Source organism: Pinus tabuliformis, chromosome 5_1 (genome assembly GCF_031772625.1).
Source record: "Pinus tabuliformis cultivar Carrire ecotype Pingquan chromosome 5_1, CPIR1, whole genome shotgun sequence".
NCBI lineage: Eukaryota > Viridiplantae > Streptophyta > Pinopsida > Pinales > Pinaceae > Pinus > Pinus tabuliformis.
Genome location: NC_142305.1, coordinates 397,814,233 through 397,824,786, shown reverse-complemented (window position 1 = coordinate 397,824,786; position 10,554 = coordinate 397,814,233).

Genomic DNA, 10,554 nt, shown 5'->3' with positions numbered 1-10,554 from the left:
AAAGAGTAAAATAGAATAATATATTTAATTTTATATTATATATAATTTATATTTTTAATTTTAATTTATATAAATAGAATTTGTGTTATTTTTTTTTTTGTAAACTTGGTAGGTCTCTATGTATTAGCTATTTTCAAAATTTTTTTACATCCATTTGCTCTGGGTAGTCACCTGCCCGAAGGAAACCAGGTGACCACCGGTCAGCTTTGAAACCAGTCCAAAATTTGAATAAGTTCATAACAATCCATCCACTGTTTCTATGTTGACTGTCTCTACTGCTATCTCTAAAGATCAAAATAAACATGCTTTTTTTCTTCATCAAATTCAAAATTCAAAAATCAAAACATGTTGTTTCACTTGATTAATCCTCATCTGAGGATACTACCAGAGCTGGTGCCTTTGCACTGGAGCCTGGCATCTCGCATCTTTGTTCCAGTTTCCACTTTATCGCTGTCAGGGTCTGTTCAATCCTTCCCAGGGCAAGATTGTTCCGGTAAGTCTGTATCTGTATGGTTGCTATTTCCTTGAGAAGTTCAGCTCGGACAGGGTCCTTCTCCTTTCTGTCTTCCTGTTTGTCAAATACTTCTCCTTCCATGTGCTCGCGGTGGAGGGTCATGGCCCATGCCACAACATTTTTCATGATCCAGTACTGGTGTAGGGTCTTTTTGAATAGGGATTGTCTTCCATTCGTTGTCCCGGGGTCTTGCACCATTCTTTCCCATTCCTCCATGGGTATGTCTCTGTATCTAAGATTGTCTCTTAGATCCTGCTCCCAGCTATTAATCTAGTCCCTGACTTCCTTCGGATTTCCTTCCATGTAGGAATCGATGATCATCTTTATGTGGTCTTTGTCTTGCTTCCTGCCTCTTTTCTTTCCCTGGCTGCTTGTTCCTTCATCTTTCTTAGCTGTCCTCTTGCTTCTCCTAGGAGCCATTCTGCTTTCAGCTTGGCGGTTGCAACCTTTAAGCTTTTGCTCCTTGACCTGTTCCGCGTGCTTTCCCTGTTTTGTTGCTAGACCTATCACAGAATCAAAGCATTTGTCAGCCATGTTATAAAGGTTTATATCATTTTCCTTGGGTTTTTCTCCCACCCTCCTTCTTGTGTTTCCCAACATCTCGTTTCCTCCCCCACTGAATTTGGCTCCGACTTTTTTAATTCTCCGGGTCATGGGGTAACAGTGGTTACATTTCTTTTCCCAGCCCACGCGGGAATTCCACTTCTGCTTTTTTTACCTCTTCTCTCCCAGGGCCTCGCCCTTGGTTAGATTTAGGCAGAAAAGGCCTCCCCTGGACCCAGTTTTCTCAGGCTTGATAGTAGGGTTTCTGCTAGCTTTTTCTTCTACCCTCCCCCTAGGATGCACTACCATCTCCCAGGAGCTCTGGGTTTTCCTTTCCCAACTTACTTCTCTCGGGGCTGCAGGCATTCTGCCTTTCCCTCCGATGAGTCTTGCTAGGACCCATATTCTAAGGGTGTAATTGTTTGAATTTTGTTCAGGAATGCCCTCGTTCTTATTAGGTTCTTCACCTCTCCTCTCCTTCTCTCTGTCCAGAGCAGACGAGATTTCTTCGGGTCTGTTTTCTTCCATTCCACTAAGATTACTAGCGTAATTGAAATAACAATACCAGGTTTGCTTACCATACCACAATCCTAAATTACTTCTCAAACAATTTAAGCTTTCAGGATTTAGGGCCAGAGGTATTACATACCCGCTTACCAAGCTTCGCCTTTCTTTCGTCTTCTGCATCTTCTCGCTGCCTCCTCTTCCTTTCTCGTCACCTTTCTTCGTTCTCATCTGCATGCATAATGCCTCTTTCCAATTTTCCTTAAGCTTTATTTCTTTTTCATTCTCGGCTCTTGTTTTTACCGCCAGCTGTCCTGTTTTTTCCTTGGCACACATCCCTTCCCTCCTGCCTTGGGATGCTGCCCTCATGTCCTGTCCACCATTGTCCTACATTAACTGCTTTCCTCTCCCGGCTACTCTTGCCGTAGGATTTCTGACTCTGCTCTGCCACTTGTCTTAATTCGGCTGCCTGTCTTCGATTTCTCTGTCCTTCCCTCTCCTCTGGCATTCCTTTCTGGCTCATCCCCCGTACTCTCGGGGTTTTTCCTTCCTCTGCCCTCCTCCGTCATCCTGTCGATCACCGAACTTCCCTTGTCCTCTCCTGCGTCTATCCTTTTCCCTCTCCCCTCCAGTCTTTTCTCGTCGAATTCTCTAGATGATCGCTCATATTCCTATCTTGTTCTACAAGTTGTATCAGTTGCGCCATGTCCGCCTTTTGGTTCAGTTCTGCCCCGCTTGCATCCAATTGCTAGTCTCCCTTCCTGCATCCCCAGTTCGCTAGGAAGTCGGCAGGTGCATTCCCTTTTCATCTCACATGGGAAGGTAGTATGTAAGCTACCCTTCTCAACTGTTGGCTTATTTCTTTGATTATCCATGCGGTCTTCCAGCTGTGACTCAGCTTCTCTACTGATGCTCCGTGCTGTAATTGTTTGAGTATGTCTATCACGAGCTTCGAATCTCCTTCTATCTGGAGTTTTTGATACCCCTCTCTGATGGCTATTTCTATCCCCCTGTTCAACGCGTGGAATTCTGCCTCATTATTTGATGCATTTCCACAGTCCATCGCATATACCCTTAGCGTTCTTCCTCTGTCATCCCTGAATATTCCTCCTATGCCTGCCTCCCCTGGGTTTCCTTTTGCCACTCCGTCAAAGTTCAATTTTGTGAAGCCCTGCTGCGGATTCCTGTAGTGCTCATTTTCTCCTGCTTCTTTGGCCTTATATTTCCTTGTTTCCATGTCTGTGATGCTTATTTTAAGTTGCAAACGGTTCAGAATTCGTGTCTCTATTTGGTTTGCTTTCCAGTCTTCGTCGTTCCACTTCTCTAGGATTATAGTTTCTCTTATGTTCTGGACTATTTGGTTCCATATATCCTTCGTTGCTTTGCCTTCATCCTTAAAAATCAGCCGATTCCTTTCTTTCCATATGTTCCACAGGGTGAACCCTATGGAGAGATTCCAGGCTCTATTCAGGACTGCATTTTGGTATGGTTTACTCCTCCAGTTTTCTACTATTAATTTTATATTGCTTGTATCTCTGTCGTTAATCTCAAAGAGCTGGTGGTGGTGTCACCACAGGATATTGTTGACTCGACAGGAGTTAGTCAGGTGTTCCATCGTTTCTTCTTGTTCCTGGCAGAGAACACAATGCGATGGACCTTGCGTCCCCTTCCTTCTCAACTGGTCCCAGGTTAAAGCTTGCTCGTGGTGCATTATCCAGGTAAATAATGCTATCTTTGGCCAAGTTTTCATTTTCCAGATTCTATCCCATTTTTTTGTTTCAGGATTACTGGTGTTACCGGTCTTTATGTAGTATCCTTCTATTGTAGTAAACATCCCTTTAATTCGTTTTCCCCATCTTATGATGTTTGTTCCTTCTTTAAATGTTATTTCCCTTGTCTCCTTCTCCTTTTTGTAGTTTGCCCATTGTTCTATTTCTGGTGCTTCTTGCCAGTCTTCTTGTGTTTTCCATTTTCTCCAGTATCCTTTCCTTTCATGGAGCCAGTAGTTCCGGACTGCGCCTTCCTCCATATGGGTGGTAAATTGGTAAATTTCTTGGAGTTGAGATTGCTGACAGAGGTTTCCTCTTTGCTGCCATGCCTCATGCTAGAATTTCACTTTGTCACCCTTCCTAAATTTCCCAGAAACTATGTTCTCTTATCAGGTCCCTATTTGATCTCTCTAGGTTCCAAATTGCGGAACCTTTCTTTTCTGATTGGCTTCTCAATTTTCCTTCAGGGGATTTGGCCATCTCATACTTCTTCTCCCATAAATTTTTCCACAAATATTCTCCTCCTTGTATCCATCTTCACCACAGTTTGGCACCCATCACCTGATTTAGGATATATGGATCTTGCAGCCCTAATCCTCCTTCTATTAAAGTTTTGCTCAGCCATTTCCATGATAGCAATGCCCACTTTTTAGCTTTATTTGTCCCTTGCCATAGGAATCTTTTGAAGATTTCCACCATTTTTTGGCATATTGTTTTTGGTATTGCTTGGCTTATCATTTGATAAATTGGAATTGATTGGAGGACCGAATTGAGTAGAATTATGCGACTCGGGGTGTTTAGAGCCCTGAAAGTCTAGTTATCCATTCGTCTTTATATCTTTCCCATCAAACCTCCCCAATTAGCAATTCTGTTTTGATTATCACTTAGTTGGATGCCTAGATATTTAGTGGGAAACTTCCCTGTTTGAAAACCCATGGTTCTAGCTATGAATTGGGAAGTCATTGGAGTGTTGAAGAAGTAGATTTCCGTTTTGTCTTTATTTATCTCTGTACCCGTTTCTTTTGTAAATTCCCTAAGGATTTCCATTAATTTCTTTGCTTCTTTGAGATTGGCTTGTCCAAACATCAGAACCTCGTCTACGAATTCTTGATATGTTAGGGGTAGTTCTTTTCCCCACAGTCTGAGGCCTTTGAGCTTCCCACTATTCACTCTTGCTTTTATTAGTCTTCCCAGACCATCAACAACTATTATGAACAGGAACGGGGAGAGAGGGTCTCCCTGTCTGAGTCCTTTGGACGGGTTAAAGGTTTTTGTAGGTGTCCCGTTTAGCATTATGGACATAATTGGCATGGTGATCATAGACATTACCCATTCTATCCATTTTTCGTCGAAATCGTAAGCTTTTAGAATTTTCTAGAGATATTCCCAACTTAGCCTGTCATATGCTTTAGCTAGGTCGAGTTTAATCATCATTCCCTTGTGTCTTGAGTTCTTCAGTGAATGGATCACTTCTTAAGCAACTATGATTCCATCCACTATTTGTCTCCCTTTCATGAACCTTGTCTGTTCCTCTGAAATCGGATCTAGAAGGATAGATTTTAGTCTATTCACCATTATACTGGCTAGGATTTTGTAAATTACATTACATAATGCTATCAGTCTGAAACCTTGAGGTTCTTTAGCCTTTTCCGTATTCGGAGTTAGGGCGAGGAAAGTTGCACTCCAAGCTAGGTGCATTATTTTAATGCATCTGGATTCTTCCACTACATTTACAATGTCTTGACTCATGAAGCTCCAGGTGGCTTGGAAGAATTCCGAGGTGTACCTGTCCGGTCTTGGGGCTTTGTTCTTTGTCATTGTCTTCACTATCTCTTCTACTTATTTCTCAGTTATCACCCTTAGGGGTGCCATGTTCTGTTCTCGATTCACCCTTCTGGGTATCTATTGACTTATTTTTGCTATATCTTCCTCTCTATTGCTATGTGTCTCGGTCAGAATTCATTTGAAGTGCTATATCAGCAAACTCTCCATCTCCTCTTTCTGAGTTAACTTGTTGCCTTGATTATCTTTTAGAGAGAATATTCTATTCCACTGTCTATGTTGTTGCATGGCCTTGTGGAAGAATTTCGTGTTTCTCTCCCCCTCTTTCAACCATTGTATTCTTGACTTTTGTCTCCATAAAATTTCCTCCTGTTTTCTTCTTTCTTCCAGCCTGTTTAGTACCACTCCTTCTTCCTCTGCTAGTTCTTCTGTTCTCCCGTCTTCTATGATTTTCTGTTGTATTCTTTTCATTTTTGTCTGAAGCTTTTCTTGGTCTTTTTGAATATGTCCAAATTCCTCTTTATTCCACTTCTTTATTTTGACTTTAAGATCCTTTAATCTTAGCTGTAGGGTATGCATCTTATTTCTTCCTTTTATTTCAATCTCATTGTTCTTCCACCATTGCTCCATTTTTTCTATGAAGGTTGGATCTCGCAACCAGAAAGCCTCGAACCTAAAGGGTCTGTTCTGATTTTGATGGTTCAAGGTGATTTCTAGTTTTATGGGCCAATGGTCTGATCCTTGACATGGTAGAATTGTCGCTTCATAGAAAATGTCTTTCCCTATTAAATGTTCTGTTGCTAGAAACCTGTCGAGCCTGGAAGCTATTTTCTTGCTTCCTCCTCTGCGGTTGTTCCAAGTGAATTTTCCATTAATGGTATGTATGTCTATCATTTTTAGTGCCGACTGTATGTCCCTGAATCTTTCCAGGTTTGGCTCTTCCCTTTGTAATCCCCCTTTCTTTTCCTCTTTTGAGGTTGTCATATTAAAGTCACCGGCTATCAGCCACAACTTTTCTATGTGCATGTTTCCTAACTGTTGCAGTTGGAGGAGGAAAATTCCTCTTCCCACTGTTACATGAGGTCCATAAATTGTTGAGACCAAGAACCAGTCTCTGTGGCCTATAAGTCTGAATCTCCCAGAAAGAATCTTTTTCATTCCTATCCAGTAGTCGACTGTGACTTCCGCGAGGTTCCATAATATTGCAATTCCCCCCGCACTTCCTTTTGCATCAATTGTCATGCATTCATATGTAGGTTTGATTTTGGTTAAGATCTCCTCCAATTTCCCCCTGTTATTTTTGTTTCCTGTAACAACATTATTTGGGGTTTTTCTCTTTTGATCCTTTCTGCTAGGTATCTCTGTTTACCTTTGATGTTAAGTCCCCTTATGTTCCAGGATGTAATTATCATTGGGTGGTTGGGGTTGTTTGGTGGAAGACCGCTGAGAGCGGTACTACTCTTCTAGTGTTTACTAGCATTTCTCCCATGATTTGTATTGATTCCTGAATATTCCTCCTGCCTCTTTTTTTTCCTCCTTTCACTTTACTTTGTTGATCTTGGTTGTTTTCGGGTTGGATGCCTAGTTGCTCAGTCATTCCTGTCTTTCCCTGATCTTGTTTTTCCTTATATTTTTGAAAGGTTTCTCTATATAATTTTTTATCCTCTTCTGGGATGAACCTTTCATCCAAGTGTCTCCATTCGTCTAGAAGTTTCCTCAGGATTTCTTCTTCTGACATTGGATCTTCCCCTCTACTGGTATCGATTTCCATTACTTCACTTTCCCGATTCTCCCCCTTTTCCTTTCCTACATTTTTTCGTTGTTTCTCTTTGGGTTTTCCTCGTTGTATTGTTTGCACCTTGGCTTGGGCTACCCTCCTGTTCTTTTTCTTCCTGATAGTCCATGATTCAAACTTCTTTGTCCTCTTCTTCTACCTGTAGAATTTCAAATCTGTTTGCCTTATTTGTTTTGGCTGGTTGTTCCTTTCTTCCTTCCTTGGGGTTTTCCTTTATGGGTCTTTTTTTATATTTTATCTCCTGAAACCCTTCATTATCTTCTTGATATTTCTTCTATTGCTTGCTTCTCCATTCTTCCTCTTCTGAATTAAGAGGACATTCCTTGTAAAGATGCCCATATTCGTGACACTTTCTACATCTGAAAGGGATGTGCTCGTAGTCCAGCGCCTGCTGCCACACCTCCTCATGGTATTCTAACTCAACTGCCCCCAGAATCGGGTCGGCTATGTTCATATAGACACATATTCTTGCATAAGAAGTGTATCTTCCTTTCTTTGTTGATTCGACTATTTTGACAAAGCTTCCTATGGTATTTCCTATTCCTTCCAGAATCTCAGGGTCCCAAAAATCCATTGGTAATCCAAACAGTCTTACCCACACTGGAGCTGCTAGGAATTTCTCTTTATCAGGGTTGTAACACTCCTCCCAATACCTCATAAATAAACCTGCATTATTATGAAAATATGGACTGTTTTCAAACACTCTTTCTTTATCTTGCAAATTTGAGAAAATTACCGTAAAGAAGCCTTGTGCACCCAACTTCAGCTCTATGTGGCCTTGGGGTTGCCATTTATGTTGTATCCATTTGGTTAGGTCCTTTTCTGATGGCCATACGCTAATAAACTTGCTTATTAATATGTGGTCCTTCATATAACTTTTATAGCGCTCGAGTTTATTCATGGGAATAATGAATCTCAGTTTTTCCATTGCACACGATAAGCATTTGCCTCTGCTTCCTGCCTGCCATCTTGCTCCGAGCACAAGTCCTTACATCTTTGTTTCCTCGTCCGGTTTGTTGTTGCTTGTTCCTTCTCCTGCCGCTGCATCTCTATAGGAGGGGATCTCTCCCCTCCTATCTTCCTCTGTCATTGCTGTAATCTCTTGGTTTCAGTGCCTCTATCTTATTGTATTTGTGGTTTTCTGCGCCGCCTACCTCATGACCGCATGACCATTAGGGTTGCGGAGCTCCAAAAAAACCTATACTAGCTAAAAGTATATTTTTTAAATAGAATTTGTATTATTATTATTAAGTGGATAATATATTAAAATGAAAATTTAGTGTAACCTTAAAAATATAACAACATATTTATTTAATTGTTAATCTATAATATTTTATTTAATTGTTAATTTAATTAATTTATAAATATAAAGGCATATGTTAATATTAGGTTAATAGCTGAGAATTTTAATATTAGTGAATATTAATAATATTATTTAATTATTATTATATATGTTATTATTAAATTATATATAAATAATATTATTAAATTAGTTAAGGAGAGGGCAGGGGTTTTATTTTAGAAAATATATTATTTTTATATTTATTTATTTATGGGAGAATATAATATGGTTAATAGAATGAGATATTTTGGCCGAATGTTATGATATTTAAAAATATATAAATGTTAATTTATAAATATAAAAATCATTTTTGTTTATTTTATTATTTGGTTAATTGTTTTAAATCTAAATTTTTCGTGTATCTATATATATACTTGAAATGTTGGATAAAGAAAATTTTCACACAACTCATATCTGACAGATTCAGAAAATATGAATGATTGTAGAATTCTCTACTCTAAAAAAGGCATAACTACTTTGGAGATCAATCTCAACCTTTGATCTATGTATACCACTAAAAGTATTCTAGAATATTTTATGGATGTTAAATCTCTATAATCCACCTAATAATTATCGATAATTAAATCAAAATTCTGGAAACCTAATTATGAAATAGACATGCCTTATGCCATTAGGTATGTCTATTTCAGAATATGGCTATCAATAATTTTTAGGTAGATGATAGAGATTTAACCCCCATGGAATATGCCAAAATAGTCGTAGTAGTATTCACAGATCAAGGATTAACATTTATCTCCAATTTAGTTATGTTATTTTAATGAATTTATCTCAAATTAATTAATTAAAGAAATGTCATATCAACACTTGTCTTATTTGACATGTAGTGTTGATAAGTTTGTAGAAATTCCCACTATAGATCAACAGATTATGCAATATACTAAAACACAATACATGATCTACTTCTACCATAAAATTTGCGAAAGCTTAATCACATATGAGCAGTATCAACCAAGAACATATATATTTGAGAATGAGAAGAAATCACACATAACAAAAAAGAAATAACCCGGGGAAAGCCTCAGCCCAAAACCCCAACTCTGTATTATCATACAAGTGGAAATATAGTCCGGATTACAAAAAGAATCATCTCACAAGCTATCATGCTCTCTCTGCAATCCCTCTGCTGCTCATAGACAGTCAAAGGCCTCTCTCAAACCTTCTCCTCTGCCCTCCAAGCCTCCTATTTCTTTGCACAATTTTTCTTGGGGTCCAGTGAAGCCACATGTGTGAATTGACCTCTTCACACACCCACAAACCTCTGATCTAACTATGTAGTCTTGAAGGAGATAAATCCTTCTCCATGGATGAGTTTCCTTTATAGGAAAAATCCATCCAACTGATAGTACATTGTCCCTCCTCTGATCTCAACTGGGTCTCTGTCTGAACTGACATGCATGAGTTATTCATGAGAGAATATTTAGTTATCTGAAGAACAACAATTACATGCATGCAAACATTAGCTAACTGAACTCACATTAATTTAAACAAACTGTTTAAATCAATCTAACTGGACTTGACTTAGTTAACTGAGCCAACTAATTACAACTCAAATTAGAACTCATCTTTATCTATTTAACTAATAGATAAATTCCTCAATTAATAGAGAAACTGTTGCATGTCCTCACATAGACTTCATGTTTGATTTTTCACAACTAATTAACTCATGGTGAATTAATTAATTTATTTTCAAATAGCTGTTAAGTTTAAATTCGAATTTTACTTCCTATTTTAGTCCAGGGACTGACTAAAAATAAAAATCCATCCCGAACTGCTAAAAATAGAATACTATTTTTAGCACTTCCATTTTTCATTCCCTATTGTTCAATCCAGCATTGGTATCCAAACTGCTATTTATAGCGGTGCTATTTTTAGTGTTTCTTGTTGCCATTTTCAACAAAGTCATGGCAGTGTAACAAATGCTATTTACAAGAACTAAGAATTTCCATGGTAAAGAGTGGGTGAATCTCCATGGTTAAGAATATTATTTAACTCATATATTAATTATTTAATAATGATATATTTTGCAGTATGTCCATTTTTGATTAGAAAAATAATCAAAGTGCCTTGTTTTAACACAACTTCAGCTTTGGAGAGTCCATTCCTATCAATATAAATGTGAGACATAGATGTATATGAAAAATATGTCAATAGATTGAGAAATTCATCATACAAGGAATTTAATATATAATCCTTAAAGGTCAATTTTATTTTTCATTCATTAAAAAACCAACTTTGAATCTCTAAAAGTTTGTAATTAGGTTACACCAATTATTTGTTCTAGTTT